The 20755-nt window shown below is 40.3% G+C and overlaps 1 long non-coding RNA gene across 1 annotated transcript in view; it reads left to right on the plus strand.

The window, feature by feature from the left end:
* LOC307175942 overlaps positions 1–19191 on the plus strand; it is a 67520-nt gene extending 48329 nt beyond the window's left edge. The window contains exon 4 of the long non-coding RNA XR_013824560.1: positions 18336–19191. This is a non-coding gene — a long non-coding RNA (uncharacterized lncRNA). The remainder of the gene's footprint in view (positions 1–18335) is intronic.
* Positions 19192–20755: the final 1564 nt, after the last annotated feature.

Here is a 20755-nt window from a genome sequence, read left to right on the forward strand (position 1 = left end):
TACATATCAATAATTACCTTAAACATGAATGGACTAAATGCTCCAACTAAAAGACACAGGCTCACTGAATGGATACAAAAACAAGACCCATATATATGCTGTTTACAAGAGACCCACTTCAGACCTAGGGACACATACACACTGAAAGTGAGGGGATGGAAAGAGATATTCCATGCAAATGGAAATCAAAAGAAAGCTGGAGTAGCAATACTCATATCAGATAAAATAGACTTTAAAATAAAGATTTTACAAGAGACAAGGAAGAACCCTACATAATGATCAAGGGATCAATCCAAGAAGAAGACATAACAATTATAAATATATATGCACCCAACATAGGAACACCTCAATACATAAGGCAACTGCTAATAGCTATAAAAGAGGAAATCAGTAGTAACACAGTAATAGTGGGGGACATTAACACCTCACTTACACCAATGGACAGATCATCCAGACAGAAAATTAATAAGGAAACACAAGCTTTGAATGACATAATAGAGCAAATAGATTTAACTGATATTTACAGGACATTCCATCCAGAAACAGCAGATTGCACTTTCTTCTCAAGTACACACGGAACGTTTCCAAATTTTTAAGAATTCCTCTTTAGGAAAGCTTATTATGTCAAAGCAGTGCACAGTATTAAGCAAATTACTACAGTGATAAATTCTTCCGTTGCAAAAATTCTATTCTTTAAACCTCTGTGTTAGTTAAATCTGGGGAATCATATCCGGATGCATGAAGGTGCTGGTGGGCCTGTGAGGCTGTAGGCAGGCCTCCCTTCACATGGTTGGGCTGTAAAAATGACCATGCACACTGAAACCATGCTCAGTCCCATAACATCAAAGGGGAAAGTATGATTGTTCTGTGACTTTTTAAAGTTTTTGTCAAAATATTTAAAACTCTTGGACTTCCCTGGTGGTGCAGTGGTTAAGAATCCGCCTGCCAATGCAGGGGACACGGGTTCGAGCCCGGGTCTGGGAGGATCCCACATGCCGCGGAGCAACTAAGCCTGTGCACCACAACTACTGAGCCTGCGTGCCACAACTACTGAGCCTGTGAGCCACAACTACTGAGCCCGTGAGCCACAACTACTGAAGCCCACGCACCTAGAGCCCATGCTCCGCAACCAGAGAAGCCACCACAGTGAGAAGCCCGTGCACTGCATCGAAGAGTAGCCCCTGCTCGCCACAACTAGAGAAAGCCAGGGTGCAGCAACAAAGACCCAACACAGCCAAAAATAAATAATAAAAATAAATAAATAAATTTATTTTTAAAATAAATAAATAAAGCTCTTACTGTTATAAAGGAAAATGAAAAAAATTTAAACATTGTTAATGCTAATATTCAAATATGAATTTATATTAATTATACTAATATTCATTTAAATCCTAATGAATCCTAATTTTAAATATTAGGAACATTGAGAATAGAAATATTTTATTTCTTGAAAAACTTAAGAGCAGCTTGAACACTGTATAACTTACAGAACAAAGGGAGCATATTTTCCTTGCTTTGGTCAATTATACTCCTTTCTAAATGGATTAGCTTCCAATATTTTATAGTTTGTGCCTTTGATGTCATGAAATATCGTCAAGAATTCCCTTAACGTGAAGCTTTCTGCCAGCGTCACGGTCTCTGAGACATTGTCGTCCTTTTCTCACAACCACGGTCCTTGTTTATGTTGATAAGTTCCTCTAGGCTGCACGACTAGAAGCTCTTGGGGCAGCAGGGTCAACATTGCTATGGTCCGGTTTCACTTCTATAATTCCATTGATGTTTCATTCAGATTTCACTTCCAGCATGGTCAGATTTTGCTTCTTTGCTGCACTTTTGTCGTCGTTGGCCAGTTTCCTTTTCTGTGTCTATTTTCAGGAAATGTCACAGGGGTTTACAAGTGGGAGACAAGGAGGCAACAGAGCTACATGCTTTGCTGCCTGTGTGTGACCTGAGTAACTGCTCAGGGACTCATCACCAAAGGACTTTGAAAGATGTGATGACACACACCTGCTATTTATGTAATGACGTACACGCTGAAGACCTAGCAGTTAAATTTGTACTTTATCCACTTACAGTTCATGTATGGTGGACACTGACATTTCAACTGAGTTGTTGGGGGACTGCTTTATTGAGCTGAATGGGGGGTAAATGAAAATTCATGCATATCGGGACCAACCAAGACAGGGGCTGCCTGTGTTGTTTTTACTTGCACGTGCCAATGACTTGGAGGAAACTTAGGGAGAGAATAGGACCTAAGACCCGCCTCCTGTTCCCTACATTATGTCTATGCAAGATCTTTCCTTTACCTATTTGCTACAGTAGCTAAAATCCCACTGATGGTCAGCCACCCTTTGGTGTTAATACCCTGCCCTCCTTTGATAAATATTTACTGAGTACGTCCCGTTCCGCACACAAGGAACGTAGTGGGAGACGAGCAGAGAGGGATCTAAACGGAGCTTCCATTCCAAAGGAGAGAGTCAGAAAACAAAATGAGCAAATAAACCTGAAGCATGACTTCTGCCTGTGAAACTTGCTTTGGAGAAAGTAGAGAGGGCGACGTGATAGAGCTGAAGCCAGAGTGTGTGGGAGGAGGCTGTGTACGCGTGAAGGGGAGCAAAGGCCCGCTGAGATTTCAGATGAGCTGCGCCCTGCTGATGGGAAGAAGCCAGGTTTCAGAAAATGAAAATGCATTTGGAGCGTTTGAAAGAAAAGCGAGGAGTGCGGCTGGGGCCCCCGAGTTGGGGGGGGGGGAGGGAGGAAGGGGACGTGGGATGGCAGAGCTGGGCTAGATCTCAGAAGGCCTGCAGGGCGCCAGAACGGAATGGGGTTTTATTCCACTTACAATGGGAAAAGGTTGGAAAGTGTTAGGCAAAGGACTGGCGTGATAAGAGCTTTGTTAAGATGGAAATATGTCTGGGAAGGGTGACAAGCTGCTGCCAGTTGGAAATAGAAATGGTAATTCTGTAGCTGAGCCGAGCGGAATAATTTGGGACGAGGGGTGCCAGCCGCACCGAGTAGGATGAGTTGGAACTCCTCCGTGCAGGGATGCGGTGCTCCGGGGCACCCAGGACCATCAGGAGGACAATGGGCACCCCTGGGCAGGAGGCCGACCCACGCTGCCAGGTGCTCTCCGGCCCGGTGATCCGGCCTACAGCAGGTATAGACACTGCCTGCTAACAACGGCAGTTTTCTTCCCTGAAGGTTGTCATTGCCCGGCGTCCTTTTTCATTTCTTATCTATTGTCGCTAACCCAGATCCCCTAAACCCAGCAGAGAGAAGTAGCTGAGAAAGAAAGAAGATGCATCGTGAGAGGCAGGAGGAATTGTTACTTCGCTGTGTTTCCAAGATCTCGGAAGGCAGTTGAATCTTTCCTCAACGCCTGGGGTCCTGGAAGTAAACCTGGAGTTCTGAAAACTGAAAGAAATCCGATTAAGAGCCCTTCCTGTGGTATTGTGAAATAAGGATCTTTTGTTAACAGAGCCTCTTTGGGTTGGGGGATGGAATAGACAGGCTTTAAAGTCAAACGGGCTTAGGTTGAAATTCCAGGGGTAAATCATTTTATGTCTGAACCTCAGCTTCCTTTTTGTACGGAAAACGGGTTTTATAATCATACTGACCCCCCATGCTCCTCGGCAGGTGAGATGAGGCAAATATATAATATGTCAAAATCCCTGGCCCATAATGAGTGTGAAATAAATGTCTGGTATGTGAAATACGGAATCCGTGGAAGTTTCCGGCTCCGATACGAGCTCAGATAGATTAGTCATCTTCCTCCCCCTCCGGCCGTTCCCCTCCCCGCCTCCCTCCCTTGAATGGGATGCGTGGCAGGCCCAGACCATCTGAATTTTCTTCAGTATTAAAATATTATTATAAGGTCCCAGGATAGGAAAAAGAGGAAAAGGAAAACGGTCAGTCAACAGAAACATGCAGCGCGGAGCGGTTCTGGGGGAGCTGGAGGGCAGATCCAGGCGGCGCCGTCTTCCAGCGCTGGTTGGTGCCGCTGAGCCGGAGCCGTTTGCTGAAATGATGGGATCGCACCCCACCCCGGCCCTGAAGCATCAGCCATCAGTTCCCTGTGCACAGCACACTCTGGCGCAGCTGTTCCATGAACGGGGAAGAGGACCCTCCAGGCAGGCTCGCAAACACATTCTTAACTTTTTAAAACATCAAGTGACTGTGAAATGGTATTGAATGCTAAACAGAACATATATCTGTATTATATATATATAATATATATTATATATATATAAAATATATATTATATGTCCTTAATATAATATTTTTATATTATATTATTATATATAATATATGTCCTTAATACCAGAACATATATCTGGTATTAAGGATAAGCAAAGACTCCTTACAACTTAGTAATAAAAACAAATAACCCAATGAAAAAATGGACACAAGATTTGAACAGATACTTCACAAAGAAGATATACAATTGGTCAGTAATCTCATTAAAAGCTACCCAGTGTCATTATTCATTAACAATATGCAAATTAAAATTGCGTAAGATGTCACTGCACACCCGCAGTAGCAAGTGCTAGCAAGCATATGAGGAGTAACTGAAGCCTCAGACTGTTCTGGTGGGAATGTGAAAATGGAACAACTGCTTTGTAAAATGACCCCACGCTTCCTTCAAAAGGGAACCATACACCTACCCTAGCAATTCTCCTCCTGCATATACGCCAAGTATCCATCAATAGGAGACTGGAAAAACATACTGCGGTGTATACATAAAATGGACACTAATTAACAATAAAAAAAAGGAACAAGCTCTGAATACACAACTACTGGAGGGGAGCCTCAAAAGCATTATGCTGAATGAAAGCCTAACAGAAAAGAGTACAAAGCGTATGATTCCATTTACATGAAGCTCTGGAACAGGAAGAACTAACCTGGAATGTAGGAATGAACATAGTGACTGCCTCTGGGAGCGCAGGGACAAAGATTGGCTGGAGATGAGAAAGGGGGGCGAGTGTCTCAGGTGAAGAAGCTCTAAATCTTGATAGAGATTTGGAATGCATAGATGTATGCATTCATCAAAACTCACAGAATAGTAGACAAGATTTGTCTATTTCATTGTGTAAATTTTACCTTAAAAAAATGTAAACAATATAGAGTTTAGGGGAATTCCCTGGTGGCCCAGTGGTTAGGACTCTGCACTTCCATTGCCGAGGGCATGGGTTCAGTCCCTGGTCAGGGAACTAAGATCCCACAAGCCATGCGGTGTGGCCAAAAAAAATTTAAATATATATATATATATCTTAGGGAAAGTGTACTGATTTCTGCAACTTACTTTGAAATGCATCAGAAAATAAGATGGGTTGATGGATAACAGAGGGATGGACAGATTGATAATAGGCAATAAAGCAAATCAAATAAAATGTTAATGGTAAAATCTAGGTTGTGGGTAAACAGGTTTATAGTGTAAAATTCTTTCAACTTTTATGTGTATTTAAAACTTTTCATAATTAAATGATGAAAGAAATGAACTTGAAAGCTTTTCTTATACTTCTTGTAAGTTTAGAATTAATGCAGCACTATATTATTAACATCCATCTGGAACTGTCTACGTCTTCCAGATCTGGGCCATGTTTGGCATTGCCAATCATGTTCTTACCCAGGCACCCCTCTTTATATTTGCACAGTTCATCGTCCCCCCCGCCCCAAGCCTCCGTGCTCTACACTCTATTCAAATCTGTCAAGAGGCATCATGGTGATTATTGATCATGCCTCCATCTTTGTGGTCATTTTGAAACCATATACCTGTCAATCCTCTACCCCCAAACCAGGGCTGTGGTTTTCCAGGGCTTTTTACTCCATCTGATCTCTGTGCAGAGGCTGGGAGAATAGCAGTCTCCTGGGCTGGTCACTAGGCAGCATGTTTGCCCAGGTGCCTAATTTCAAGAGTCGTCACATTGAGATTATTTTTAGCCACATAAATTTTTCAGCCACAGCCACCTTACGCACGAGATGGCTCCCTGCTCCTGCTTTTCTCAGTAGGACCTTCTAATGAGACTATGCTATGGTGTGCTTAGGGTACCACAATTAGAGGTAAAATGAAGAGAGAAATCCAGGCTTTCTGATTTCACAAAGGTCCTTCCAGTGAATCCCCACCGATCTCAGTTCTGTTAATCTCATTTTAAAAAGAGACAGAGTAGAGATAAGGGAAAAGTTCTCCCTATTTGTGGAAATGTTTTATAGGAATACATTTACTCTTCTGAAGCACAGTAGGATGTCTGTGTGCTTAGAAGGCTGGATGTCTGCTGGCCCACGAAAGCTATCACTAGAAGGAATTAAATGGTCTGAATGCCAACAGCCAGGTGCCGTCAGGATTCTCAGATAAATAGATGTGGATGAGGGAGAAGGTCAGATAGGAGAGGAGGGGGAGCAGGATAATGAGAATGAAGGTTAAATCTTGATTGTAAACTTTTCAATTCTGTAAGGCCATTTTCTAAAATTCTGTCATGTTGAAATGTTACCTTATTAATGACCATGAGCACGTCTCAAAAGATTCCAAACTTCTCCGTACTCTGGTCTTTCAAAGATAGTTTTTAATGCAGGTTCAGACATTCTCTGTGATACTGGAGAGAGCCCTGTTGGGCAGCAGGGCCCACGACCATTACCAATGCCCCGGGGAACCTCCAGTTGGGCTGCAGCAACTGGAATAATAACACCGAGCATTCTGACCTAGCCTGCAACCTCCCTTTGGAGCCCATGGACCACCTGCCCACCTGTTCCCGTGCTTTCTACCAAGGCTACTTTCTACAGTAAGTGCACTTACCTCCACCTTTGGTCTCTTTCCTCTTGAGTCATCACCTTAGTGTAAACATGATTTTCAACAACTGGTTAATTCTTTGCATTATACCTTACTTGTCCATTTTTGACCTTAGACCATTGTTTCCCTGTGATATTCATATGACTTTACCTATTCGTATTCACACATCTACCAATGTAGATGTTCTTGTCTATGAGATTGGATAGAGGGATTCAATATAGGGATTCAAGGTATAAGGGAAATAACATAGAAGACTAGTTCATCTCTCAACTCAGAATCTTACTAGATGGGTGGCTTTGAAAAGTGCACAACCTCTGTTTCCTTTTTAAAAGTGAAATAATATTATTCTGCCATCCTCTAAAGGTTAAGCTGATGGCCAAATGACAAAATGTTTGTAAATTAGTTTGGGTCCCCCTCCCCCATCCCGTGCAGATGAGACAAGGATTTAAATGCAAAGAGTGTATTTGGAAGGTTCTGGAAACACTGGTAGAGAAGGGAAGAAGTGACACCGGGAGGAGAGAAGTGACACAGGAGAAGTGACACCAGGCAAGAAAATTCTGGGGAAAAGTACAAAACGCAAGTCTCAGAGTCATCCAACCCAAGACGCAAGGAAGCTGAATTGTTGGGTATGGAATGTTTCCGAGGGACTTATCCCCCAGCAATATAAAAACAATTGTTTCTATCCCACCTGAGAGTTCCTTTGTAGATGACCAATAAATGGAAATCAAAGCCACACTGAGCAGCAGTGATTTTTAATCAACTGTAAGAACTGTTTACGTTAAGCATTGGTTTAGAGGATTTACTCTGGGTCTTTCAGGGTAAACACTTTACAACATTCTTTCAGTACATGTGCCACTAACCATGTACTAAAAAAGTTCTGCCCTGGGATAAGTGAGGGTTAGACAGGTAGATGTGTAATTTATTGTAATTTTCTGTCTGAACTGGTACACTTTTGAGAGTGAGAGGGGGTGATATTAATGGGTTATTTGTTTTATTAAGTCCATCTGTTGATGGACACTGGGTTGTTTCTAGTTTTGGGTTGTGAGTAAATCTTCTTTAAAGATCTGCTATACTAGTATTTGTGTGGACATAGGGATTTATTTCTCTTGGCTAAATACGAGAGTGGGACTACTGAATTGTATGGTAAGCATTTAATATTAAAAAAAATTTTTTAACGTATTTATGGTTGTGTTGGGTCTTCGCTTTTGAGCGCGGGCTTTGTCTAGTTGTGGCGCGCAGGGGTTACTCCTCGTTGCGGTGCGTGGGCTTCTCATTGCGGTGGCTTCTCTTGTTGCAGAGCACGGGCTCTAGGCACACGGGCTTCAGTAGTTGTGGCGCACGGGCTTAGTTGCTCCACGGCATGTGGGATCTTCCCGGACCAGGGCTGGAACCCGTGTCCCCTGCACTGGCAGGCGGATTCTTAGCCACTGCGCCACCAGGGAAGCCCTAAGCATTTAATTTTTAAAGACTTAAACGTTTCCCAGAGTTGCTCTACCAACTTACATTCCCACCAGAAATGTATGAGAGTTACAGTTGCTTTGTGTCCTTGCCAGCATTTGGTATTGGAAGCCTTTTTAAATGTTGCATTTAGTAGGTATGGAGTGGCTTCTCATTTTGATTTTCTTTTCCTAACGACGAATAATCACGAGCAGATTTTCATGCACTAATTTGCCATTTACTTCTCAGTGAGATGTACTTTGTTATGTTTAATCTTTCTGTTTCTTTTACTTGGGCTCTGACCTGTTCGTTTTATGGTTTTCATCATATGACAAATATTCAGCCGTTATCTCTTCAAACATTTTTTGTCTGAACCCCTTCTCCCTCCTTTCTAAGACTGATTATATGTATGATGTATATTAAGCTGTATTATGTTGCTCTATTCATTTTTGTAAACTCTTTTCCCTCTGAGTTTCATTTCGGTTATTTTCAATTGCTTTGTCTTCAATTTCACAAGCCTTCTTTTCAGCATCTGATGGTGTCTTACATGCTGTTAATCTCATCCATTGTTTTTTTTCGTCTCAGATGTGATATTTTTCACATCTGGAAATTTAACTTGGATCTTTTTACAACGTGCATTTCGTTTCTCTAATCCCCTTGAGCATAAGAAGTATATTTTTAATAGCTGTTTTAATATCTTGTCTGCTGACTATATTAGTTATGTCATTTCTGTATCTGCATCCTGGTTTTTTCCTCTTGGTGTTGGGACACGTTTTACTGCTTAATTTTATGTCTGGCAATATATGATTAGATGCCAATGCTGTCAATTATATGCTATTGGATGTTGGGTTTTTTTAAAAATTCCTTTAAATATGTTAGGGTTTCAGTTCTAAAATGCAGTTAAATTACTTGAAATCCATGTGATCCTTTTGGGGCTTACTTGTCTAGCTCTATTAATGCAAACTATGAATGTATGATACCTAGCTAAATAGTCTGTTTAATCTGATTTCAATTATAACCAAATAGCTGGGGGGGCGGGGAAAGGTGGTCCTGAGAGCTAATCCAATTCCGTTTATTCCATCATGGCCAGAAGTAGAAATCTATGCAGAATCTTTTTTGATAGCAGTTCCATGAGAATATTTAAGTTCTCTTATCAACCTTCAAGTACATAATACAGTACTGTTAACTGTAGTCACCATGCTATGTACTAGGTTTCCAGAAATTATTCATCTTATAACTAGGAGTTTGTACCCTCTGAACAACCTCTCCCCATTTCCCCCACCTACTGCTACTGCTACCACCACTGTTTCTATGAGTTCAGCCTTTTTAGATCCCGCATATAGGTGAGATCATCCAGTATTTGTCTTTCTCTGATTTACTTTGCTTAGCATAATGTCCTCAGGGTTCATCCACGTGACCATAAATGTCAGGATTTCCTTTTTCATGGCTGGGCTGTATTTCACTGTGTATTATTACCACATCATCTTTATCCGTTCCTCCATCAGCAGACACGAAGGTTGTTTGCATATATTGCCTATTATGAATAATGCTGCTATGAACATGGGAGTGCTGATATCTCTCAGAGATTCCGTCTTCATTTCCTTCGGATATATAGCCAGAGGTTGAATTGATGAATTATGTGATGGGGTTTAGTCACTTGTATTTCTTTAGTTACCTGTTAGTGTCATTTTGTCTTATTTCCTCCTTTTGAGTTCTTCATGCTTTTCTTAGAGATTTGTATGAGCTGTTTACGTAATAAGCATCCAATCATTTTTTATAAATATTATTTCCTACTTTATTCTCTCATTTTATTCACAATCAATTCACAACCATTGTGATGTATAGACATTTAGATCTTTTATAGTCAGATCTCCCTACCCTTTCCTTTCAGAGGCCTGCCATCCCTTTGATGCTTAGAAACACTTATTTACCTACCTCAGTGAATGGCTCAACAGCCAAACCAGAAACCTGAAACATACGTTATTATGCAAAGGCCCCTCGTTTGTTAAAAATTATTATAAATATAAGTTTATTGGTAATGCCTAAACTAGTAGTAGGCGCGGTTGGCACCAGGACACCACAGAGACAAAAGTAAACAACATCCAGCCAGTCACCCTGCCTCTCCCAGTGTTTCCCTCTTCGCTCCCACGTCCACCATCCTAGTTCCCATCTGCACCTCCTGCCTCTATTCATCTATGCATTGCTCCCTGATTGCCAGGGTGATTTTCCAAAAAGCCAAAACCGTTTCTGCCACTCCTGTGTTTAAACACCTTCAATACCTCCTTGAAGATGAAGTCTCAGCAGTGTAGCTTGACTTTGTTCATAGCTCATCTCTCCCCTTTGATTTAGTCACGCCCTAAATCCCACCGATTTTGCACACAAATTATTCCCTGTGGTGTTGGGAAAGTTTTAAATATCTTTTCTATTTAAACAATTTTTCTTCATTTAATACTACTGTCCTCTCTAATACACTCTACCCTTTGTCATAGCTGCAAACCTCCTTGGTTCCCCAAACAAGTGGAAATCTAACAAGTCCTTTCCACATTCTGATTTGCTTTCCCTTGAAGGAAGGATGGACGTGCAAAGGCAGTAATAAATGTATTCCCTGTCTACATTATAATGAAATACACAAGAGTCTACAGTGCCTTTTCTTTTTTTTTTTTTTTTTTTGGCCGCATGACTTGAGGGATCTTAGTTCCCCCACCAGGGGTCGAACCCACACCCCCTGCCGTGGAAGCGCGGAGTCCTAAGCCCTGGACTGCCAGGGAAGTCCCCACAGTGTCTTTTTAAATTTGCCTTCTCAGGGGTGAGGAAATATGCATGATGGCAACCACATATCAAGTCAAACGAAGTAGTCACTTTCTTAAGATGACCTTCACGGTAATGATTATTTGCGACTGAAAATCGCACGCATTTTCGTTCATAATTTTGTTGCGCCCTAACTTATAGCCTCTGGAGGGGCAATTCATAAATAATCCAAAGGATGAGGGCAAGCATTCAGCCTCAGTGTCACTGGCTCTTCTGGGTGAAGGTACTGATTCATGTATAGGTTAGGCTGCTAAGAAGCAGAATTGCACTTATCATGCCTGGCCAGTGGCTTCTGTGGGGCAAGTTTGCTGGGTGCTGAATTACCCCAGCACAGATCTAACTGTAGCTAAAAGCAAACCTACAACACAACCCATCCTTGCTTATCCTTTACACATAAGAGAAATCAGACTGAAATGCCTATGGTAGAGTTTCTCAACCCAAGAGCCTTGGTTCTTTACTGGTAAACACTGAATTTTGTGCATTTTTCTGGGTCAGAATGTCTGTAGCCATAAGCAAATTCCAGAAGGGGTTAATGATCCCCTAAAATGCTAAAATCTATAGTTTGGTGACCGGAACTCTGTTTCCTGTATAAACCCTATCCCACCTGACCCCCAAATTGAAAAGTATCCTATCTAATCTTCAACCTGAATTTACTCTTCCTGTTGTCCTTATCCTTCATTTGCCTGTTTATTTTGAATAATAAATACTGAATTTATTTTGTTGTGGCTTAATATTCAAATAAAAATCATGTGATTGACTTGAACTCAACATTTTAAAACATTTGAAGGTTTCTAGCTAATAGTGACCCCTGGTGTTACTTTGAAAAATATGCAGTATGCTATTCATATCTTTAAGATCATCCTTAAGATCTTTAAGATCATCTACTGATGATCTACTGGCCGGAGTGGGCAAACTGTATAGAAAGCTCCTCCTTCCTGGTGACCCATGGGGTAAGTAGCAAATTTATCCACGTGAAATTCGATTCTGTGCACTAAACATACAAAAGAGCAACACTGTATTAGGTAATACCTGCAGATGCTATTTTAAAATTTTACAATAAAACCATTTGGGAAATAAATTCATTTTATCAACTCAAAGCTATTAAAGCAATAGGAAAAATAAAAAGTGATTATAGGAATTCAGACTTATCTAATCTAGTGGAAGGCAATATCTAAAAGGAGAAACATAGATATTTTTCAAGTGCCTTAAAATCCACAATTATGCAGAATTAGGTGTTCCCCCAAGAAGAGCAAATTTAAGAAATCAGTTGTCTATGTAATAATATGAGATAAATCTAAGTAACTCATACTGAACACTAGAACATTTATCTCTGGATATGCTATTGCAATGAAAACAAAATGTTCACCTCAAATCCTTCATGGATGTATAAACATAATTTGTTTAACTTGTCTTCTATTAATGAACAATCCATATTTTACTACTACAAACAATATTTCAATAATTATTCTTGTTCATGTGTTCTTGTTCAGTTCCCATACGTGCAGTTATGTCTATAGAATAAATTAGAATTGACACTTTTATGGTAACATTAATCACAATGGATTGTCAAATTGCCCTCCTTTGAGGTTGTAATACACTTACACTCCCAGAAATAAATATGTGCCCACTTTCTCACCTCCTTTCCAACACTATTTTTTACTTAAATACTACGTTTTGGAGATATATATAGCTCTAGTTCATGCATTGAATAGTATTCAATCGTATAACTTAAATATACTGCTACTTATTTATCCACATCTCCACTAGTGGACAATTATGATTTTCCCATGTCACTTTATCCTTGTCAGAGTGCCTCGTCCATGATAAATGTTTGTTGAGTGAATGAATAAACTAATGAATCAATGAGTAACAAAGAAACTGATTGCAAAGTATGTTAGACATCTGGTATGGATTATAGTTGAGAATCCCTACTACAAATTGCAGTGTCGAAGGGATGCCCAAGAAACTCCAAGCCCAGCTACCTGCTGTCTTTTCAAGACCTTAGAGGTGGATGGGAAGGGTTGGGGAAGAATAGCCTTTCACTGCTTTTAAGCTCTGTGTAATTTTTCAGTTTTCATAATTGGCATTAATATCCTCAATTATCACTTAATCGAAGTGTATATTAAGGATAATTTTTCTACTCTTAAATGTAAACAGTACCTTATTAGTGATCTTTTGAATTGTAGGGACACACCCAGCTAGCTACGGGCCACCACAACCTGAGTGTGGCTTATATTTACTGAATCAAGAATAAATCCGGCTAGGTTGCTTTGTTGTTAAAACGAGACCAGTTATTTGAAGCTCAAGTTCGAGTTCATATATTCTGATTCACCAGCTGGTTTTTATATCATGACAAAGGGACAGCTTCCACATAAGAACTTTTACAACACTGACATTCCAGTGATGGCAAGTTTTGGCATAGGACATTATTTAATATGTGGGAACGATGCATTTTGTGCTGGGGCAAAGGAACACTGAAATGTGGTCGACTGAGGCCAAGCTTAGAAATTTCTGATTCCATGGCAAAAGGCCATACATCCTTCTTGCTGGTATCTAGCTTCCTACTATGGGAATAGAATTCACTCCAAAAGTTTTACAATTGTAGGTAGGAGAGAACATTTTAGGAGTATGTTAAAAGACAATAGTTTTGTTTCTCTCCTGTCCTATATTTTAGAATTGTACTTTATCTTAATGATTCTACATCCTCTTATTATTTACCTGTCTTTCAAAATAAAATTGTGCACCAAGACTTTCCTGAAAGAGCCATTTCCGGACAATTTTTCTTTGAGCTGAGTTCATGTTGACTAGGCAAGCTACAAACTTAATACATTATTCATTTGGCAAGCGTTAATTAAATGCAAGACTAAGCATCTAGGACTTCCCTTGTGGCGCAGTGGTTAAGAATCCGCTTGCCAGTGCAGGGGACACGGGTTCGAGCCCTGGTCCGGGAAGATCCCACGTGCCAAGGAGCAACTAAGCCCGTGCGCCACAATTACTGAGCCTGCGAGCCACAACTACTGAGCCCACGTGCCACAACTACTGAAGCCCACGCACCTAGAGCCCGTGCTCCACAACAAGAGAAGCCACTGCAATGAGAAGCCCACGCACCGCAACAGAGCAGCCCCCCCTTGCCACAACTAGAGAAAGCCCATGCGCAGCAACGAAGACCCAACATAACCAAAAATAAATAAATAAATAAATTTAAAAATAAAGTATGTTATATTATTAAAAATAAATAAATAAAATACATGTATGTACTAATATTTCCATAATCTTGAGACAATTGTCTTGCCATGAAGTATACTAATGTCCTGGAAAGGTATTCTTATTAAGAACTAAGAAAGTGCAGAAGTTTAAAAGTTACTAATTATATAAATAGTGTGCTACTATATTGTTTGGTTTTGAGAGAGCAATAATCAGCCCAAGACTGAGATAGCAACAAATCTGCTAACACAAATTATTCATGCTATTTAGAATTTTAAATAGAATTTGAGGATAAATGGCCACTTAAGTAAGCCTGAGCTTGTGTATAAAGCACCTACCATGATACCTCACACACGCTCATTCCATTTTCTTAGTTCCCTCTCCTTCTCTGAAATCAGTGGTGTACCCATTTAAAAAAATTTTTTTATTGAAGTATAATGGATGTACAATATTATATAAGTTACAGGTGTACACTATTGTAATTCACAATATACTTCATTCATAGTTATTATAAAATATATGCTATATCCTTGTGTTGTACAGTATACCCTTGTAGCTTTTTTTTTTTTTGAGTTACGCTGGCCTCTCACTGTTGTGGCCTCTCCCGTTGCGGAGCACAGGCTCCGGACGCGCAGGCTCAGCGGCCATGGCTCACGGGCCCAGCCGCTCCGCGGCATGTGGGATCTTCCGGGACCGGGGCACGAACCCGTGTCCCCTGCATCGGCAGGCGGACTCTCAACCACTGCGCCACCAGGGAAGCCCCTTGTAGCTTATTTTATACATAATAGTTTGTACATCTTAATCCCCTACCCCTGTATGACCCCTCCCCCTTCCGTCTCCCCAGTGGTGACCAGTAGTTTGTTCTCTATATCTGTGAGTCTGCTTCTGTTTTGTTATATTCACTAGTTTGTTGTGTTTTAGATTCCACATATAAGTGAGATCATACAGAGTTTGTCTTTCTTTGACTTATTTCACTTAGCATAATACCCTCCAAGTCCATCCATGTCGCTGCAAATGGCAAAATTTCATTCTTCTTAATGGCTCGGTAGTATCCCACTGTACATATACCACATCTTCTTTATCCATTCATCTGTTGATGGACATTTAGATTGTTTCCATAACTTGACAGTTGTAAATAATGGTGCTATGAACATGGGGGTGCATGTATCTTTTCAAATTAGTGTTTTGTTTTTTGGGAGTATATACTCAGGAGTGGAATTGCTGGGTCATATAATGATTCTATTTTTAGTTCCTCCATACTGTTTTCCATAGCGGCTGCACCAATTTACATTCCTACCAACAGTGTACAAGTGTGCTCTTGTACACTGTTGTGTACATCCTCACCAGCATTTGTTATTTGTAGACTTTTTGATGGTAGCCATTCTGACAGGTGTGAAGTGATATCTCATTGTGGTTTTGATTTGTGTTTCCTTGATGATGAACGATGTTGAGCATCTTTTCATGTGCCTGTTGGCCATCTGCATTTCCTCTTTGGAAAAATGTTTATTCAGGTCTTCTGCCCATTTTTTAAAAGTGGGTTTTTTTTTTTGATGTTGAGTTGTATGAGCTGTATATATATTTTGTATATTAACCCCTTATTGATCATATCATTTGCAAGTAATTCCCTTATTCAGTAGGTTGTCTTTTTATTTTATGGTTTCCTTCGCAGTGCAAAAGCTTTTACGTCTAATTAGGTCCCATTTATTTATTTTTGCTTTTATTTTCTTTGCTTTAGGAGACAGGTTAAAAAAATATTGCTATGATTTATGTCCAAGAGTATTCTGCCTATATTTTCCTCTAGTAGTTTTATGGTTTCCACTCTTACGTTTAGGTTTTTTAGCCTCCTACAATAAAGAATTATCTGGCCAAAAATAACAACAGATTGAGGAAACCTGGCTTGGATTAACAAAAGATTTTTTGGGGAGAAGTATTTTTTTGGAGCATTGTTTAAGATTGCTGGCACATAGTGATAATAAAAGCAGACTGATTAAAGTTATATTTATTATTGTTAAATAATTAACATCGACAGTGCTCTACCTTATTGCCTGCACCCAGGGCCAGTCATTAGATTTCCATTAGATTTCTCCTTCTAAAGGACTGCCACTTCAAGTGAGGGCTAAATCAGATTTCTGCTTTCAAAGTACTTTTAAAGCACTTCAGTGATAGTTAATGTGAACTAGAGCTTAGCAACAGGTGATTCATGTGGCTATGTTTTTCTGTTTACTACTTATCTCATTTGACTTTTTTATAAATTTATTTATTTATTTATGGCTGCGTTGGGTTTTCGTTGCTGCGTGGGCTTTCTCTAGTTGCGGTGAGCGGGGGCTGCTCTTCGCTGTGGTGTGCGGGCTTCTCATTGCGGTGGCTTCCCTTGTTGCGGAGCACGGGCTCTAGGCGCGCACACAGGCTCAGTAGTTGTGGCGCATGGGCTTAGTTGCTCCGCGGCATGTGGGACCTTCCCGGACCAGGGCTCGAACCCATGTCCCCTGCATTCACAGGCGGACTCTCAACCACTGCGCCACCAGGGAAGCTGCCCTCATTTGACTTTTAAAAATATAATTTTAAAATGTTGTGAACTTTTTATTGAAATATAATTCACATACCAAAAATTCACCATTTTGGAACTTCCCTGGTGGCCCAGTGAGTAAGATTCCACACTTCCAATGCAGGGGGCCCGGGTTCGATCCCTGGTCAGGGAACTAGATCCCGCATGCCAAAACTAAGGCCTGGTGCAGCCAAAGTAAATAAATAAGTATTTTAAAAAAACAAAGCAAAAATTCACCATTTTGAAGCGTGATTCAGTGGTTTTTAGTATAGTCATAAAGTTTTGTAACAATCACCACTATTTAGTTTCAGAATATTTTCATCATTCCCCAAAGAAACATGCACATAGTCTTTTAAAAAATATTTATTTGTTTATTTGGCTGTGCCGGGTCTTAGTTGTGGCACACGGGATCTTTTTTAGTTGTGGCATGCAGGATCTTTAGTTGTGCCACGTGGGATCTAGGGATCGAACCCAGGCCCCCTGCATCTGGAGCGTGGAGCCTTAGCCACTGGACCACCAGGGAAGTCCCAGAACATGCACATAAGTATTCATCTCATTCTTCCCTTTCCCTAGCCCCTAGCAACCACTCATCTGCTCTCTGTCTAGGAAAGTGCCTATTCGGCACATTTTATATAAGTGGAATTATAGAGTTTGTGACTTTTTCTGAGTAGCTTCTTTCACTTAGTATGTTTCCATGGTTCATCCATGTTGTAGCAAGTATCAGTACATTCCTCTTTATTGCCAGATAATATTCCATTGTATGAATAAGCCACATCTGGTATAGCCATTCATCAGTTGATATTTGGGTTGCTTTCACTTTTTGGCTACTAAGGATCCTATGAACATTTGTGTCCACATCTTTGTGTGGACGTAGGTTTTTAATTACCTTGGGTATATGCCTAGGAGTGGAATCTCTGGGTCATGTGGTAATTGTCACGTGAGGAACTGAAATTCTTGCATCGCATGTATTCTACTGTGTGGATGTGCCACATCTTGTTTATCCATTGGTCAGCTGGTGGATGTTAGGATTGTGTCCACTTTTTAACTGTTACGAATAATGTAGTACGAACATTTGTGTACAAGTTTTTGGTGGCGACGTGCTTTTGTTTCTCTAGGAATGGAATTGTGCGGCTCTATGATAACTCTATGTTTAACCTTTTGGGGAACTGCCGATCTGTTTTCCAAAGTGGCTGCAGCACTTTACAATCCCACCAGCAACATATAGAGTTCCAATTTATCCACAGCCTTGCTATCGCCTGTCTTTGATTTTAGGCACCCTAGCTGATATGAAGTGGTATCTTCTTGTAATTTTGATTTGCATTTCCCTAATAACTAACAAAACTGAGGATGTCTTCATGTGCTTATTGGCTATCTGTATATCTTTGTTGAAATGTACATTCAAATCTTCAGCCCATTTGAAAAACTGGGTTGTCTTTTTATTATTGAGTTGTAAGAGTTCATTAGAGAGTCTGGGTACTTGTTCTTTATATGATATGTAATTTGAAAATATGTTCTCACCTTCTGTGTAGTCTTTTCACTTTTTTTTTTTTTTTGCAGTATGCGGGCCTCTCACTGTCGTGGCTTCTCCCGTTGCGGAGCACAGGCTCCAGACGTGCAGGCTCAGCGGCCATGGCTCACGGGCCCAGCCGCTCCGTGGCATGCAGGATCTTCCCGGACCGGGGCACGAACACATGTCCCCTGCATCGGCAGGCGGACTCTCAACCACCGCGCCACCAGGGAAGCCCTCTTTTCACTTTTTGATGGTATCCTCTGAAGTATAAGTTTTTAATTTTGATGAGGTCCAATTTATCTAATTTCTGTGTGTATGTGTATTGCCTGCATTTTTGGTGTTATATCTAAGAAACCATTGCCTAATGCAAGGTCATAAAGATTTGCTCCTATGCTTTCTTGTAAGAGTGTTATAATTCTAGCTGTTACGTTTAGGTCTTTGATCCAGGTTGAGTTAATTTTTGTAGGTGGTATGAGGTAGGAGCCCCACTTCATCTTTTGCATGTAGATATCCAGTTGTCCCAACACCCTTTGTTAAGAAGGCTGTTCTTCCGCCATTGAAGTGTCCTGGTACTCTGTTTGAAAATCAAGTAACTTTAACAGTTCATTTCTGGACTCTCAATCCTTTTCCTTTAATCTGTCTAACCTTACGGCAGTACCACACTGTCTTGATTATCATAGCCTTGTCGTAAGTTTTCAAACTGGGAAGTATGAATGCTCCACATTTGTTCTTTTTCAAGATTCTTTTGGCTATTCTGGTCCCTTGCACTTCCATCTGAATTTTATGGTGAGCTTTTGCCAGTTTCTGCAAAAAAACCTACCTGGGAACTTGGTAGGGCCTATGTTGAATCTCTAGATCACTGTGGAAAGCACGGCCATCTTAGTAAGTCTTCTAATTCATGCACAGGGGATGTCTTTAATTTCTTTCAACGTTTTGTAATTTTCAGTGTACAAGTCCTACATTTCTTTAGTTAAACTTACTCCTATTATATGCTTTTAAAATGGATGCTATTAAAATGGAATTGATTTCTCTATTTCCTTTTTTAAATTTATTGCTACATTACAGAAATCTAATAAAAATGTTTTAAAGTAAACAGTACCACTGAGGCAGACACATGAAATAGGAAAAGGATGTTTCTTAATCACTTAGTGTGGACCGTTGCTTTTTTTGAATGTGTACTATCTGCTCTGTTGAAGACATCCATTCCATAACTTCTTTAAAAAGGCTGGATGAACTTTCAGGAAACCTGTGATTCTCAGCTTATTTCTTGGTGGTGTTGGACATTTTTCAAAATGATAATCTTTTTTTTTTTTTGACAGGTAAGAAGTGATTTAGAGAGAAACACACTCCACAGACAGAGTGTGGGCCACCTCAGAAGGTGACAGTGGCAACAAAACAATAATCTTCTTGAAACAGGAGTAAAAAGTATTCTCGGGAGCCTTGTATAGAAAGGAAAAGACAAGCATTTCACACAAAGATCTCTCTTGGGTCAGCTTCTAGGAATTTAGAGGTATAAAGGAAGGAAGGGAGAAAGGGGAAGAGGTAAAAAGCCTATAATATGAATGTGACAAGATGTAAAATAATTTGGGAAATTCTTTTGTGTTTTAAATGTACCTAGATGTGTGTACTGACAAACACTTTATTAATTTCAAGAACTGATGGAGTTGCATTTTTCAGAATGTATCGAGTGGCCATTGTATAATTATCGTTCTGGGCCGACACAACATGTCTTGAGTTGCAGTATATTTTACATGCCCCCCCCCTTTTTTTTTTGGCTCGCTGCATGGCTTGCGGGACCTTAATTGCTCTGACCAGGGATTGAACTGGGGCTCTCAGCAGTGAAAATGCAGATTCCTAGCCACTGGACTGCTAGGGAATTCCCTACATGATATTTTTAAAATTTTAACCTAGAGAGTTAATGTGGAGTAGCTACAATAGGTACTGCCAACACCATTTTAACAGGAGGAACTTCAGATCATAGATTTTCCAAATCCAAATGAGATCTCAGGTTTTCCACCTCCTAAATGCCAACAACCTTATGAACTAGTTATGTAGAAATATACACATATTGAAAAAAATTAGGGCAGGGACACATAGTTTTAGAGGGCAGGAGCTCTCTGTGCTCCCCTTTGCCTGGCAAAACAATAAAGCTATTCTTGACCAGAGGGCAGACAGAAGAAACTAGAAGAACTACAATTCTGTAGCCTGTGGAAGGAAAACCACATTCACAGAAAGGTAGACAAAATGAAAAGGCAGAGGACTTTGTACTAGATGAAGGAACAAGACAAAACCTCATAAAAATAACTAAATGAAGTGGAGATAGGCAACCTTCCAGAAAAAGAATTCAGAATAATGACAGTGAAGATGATCCAGGACCTCGGAAAAAGAATGGAGGCAAAGATCGAGAAGATGCAAGACATGTTTAACAAAGACCTAGAACAATTAAAGAACAAACAAACAGAGATGA

This window comes from Stenella coeruleoalba (assembly GCF_951394435.1).
Source record: "Stenella coeruleoalba genome assembly, chromosome: 17".
NCBI classification, from domain to species: Eukaryota; Metazoa; Chordata; class Mammalia; order Artiodactyla; family Delphinidae; genus Stenella; species Stenella coeruleoalba.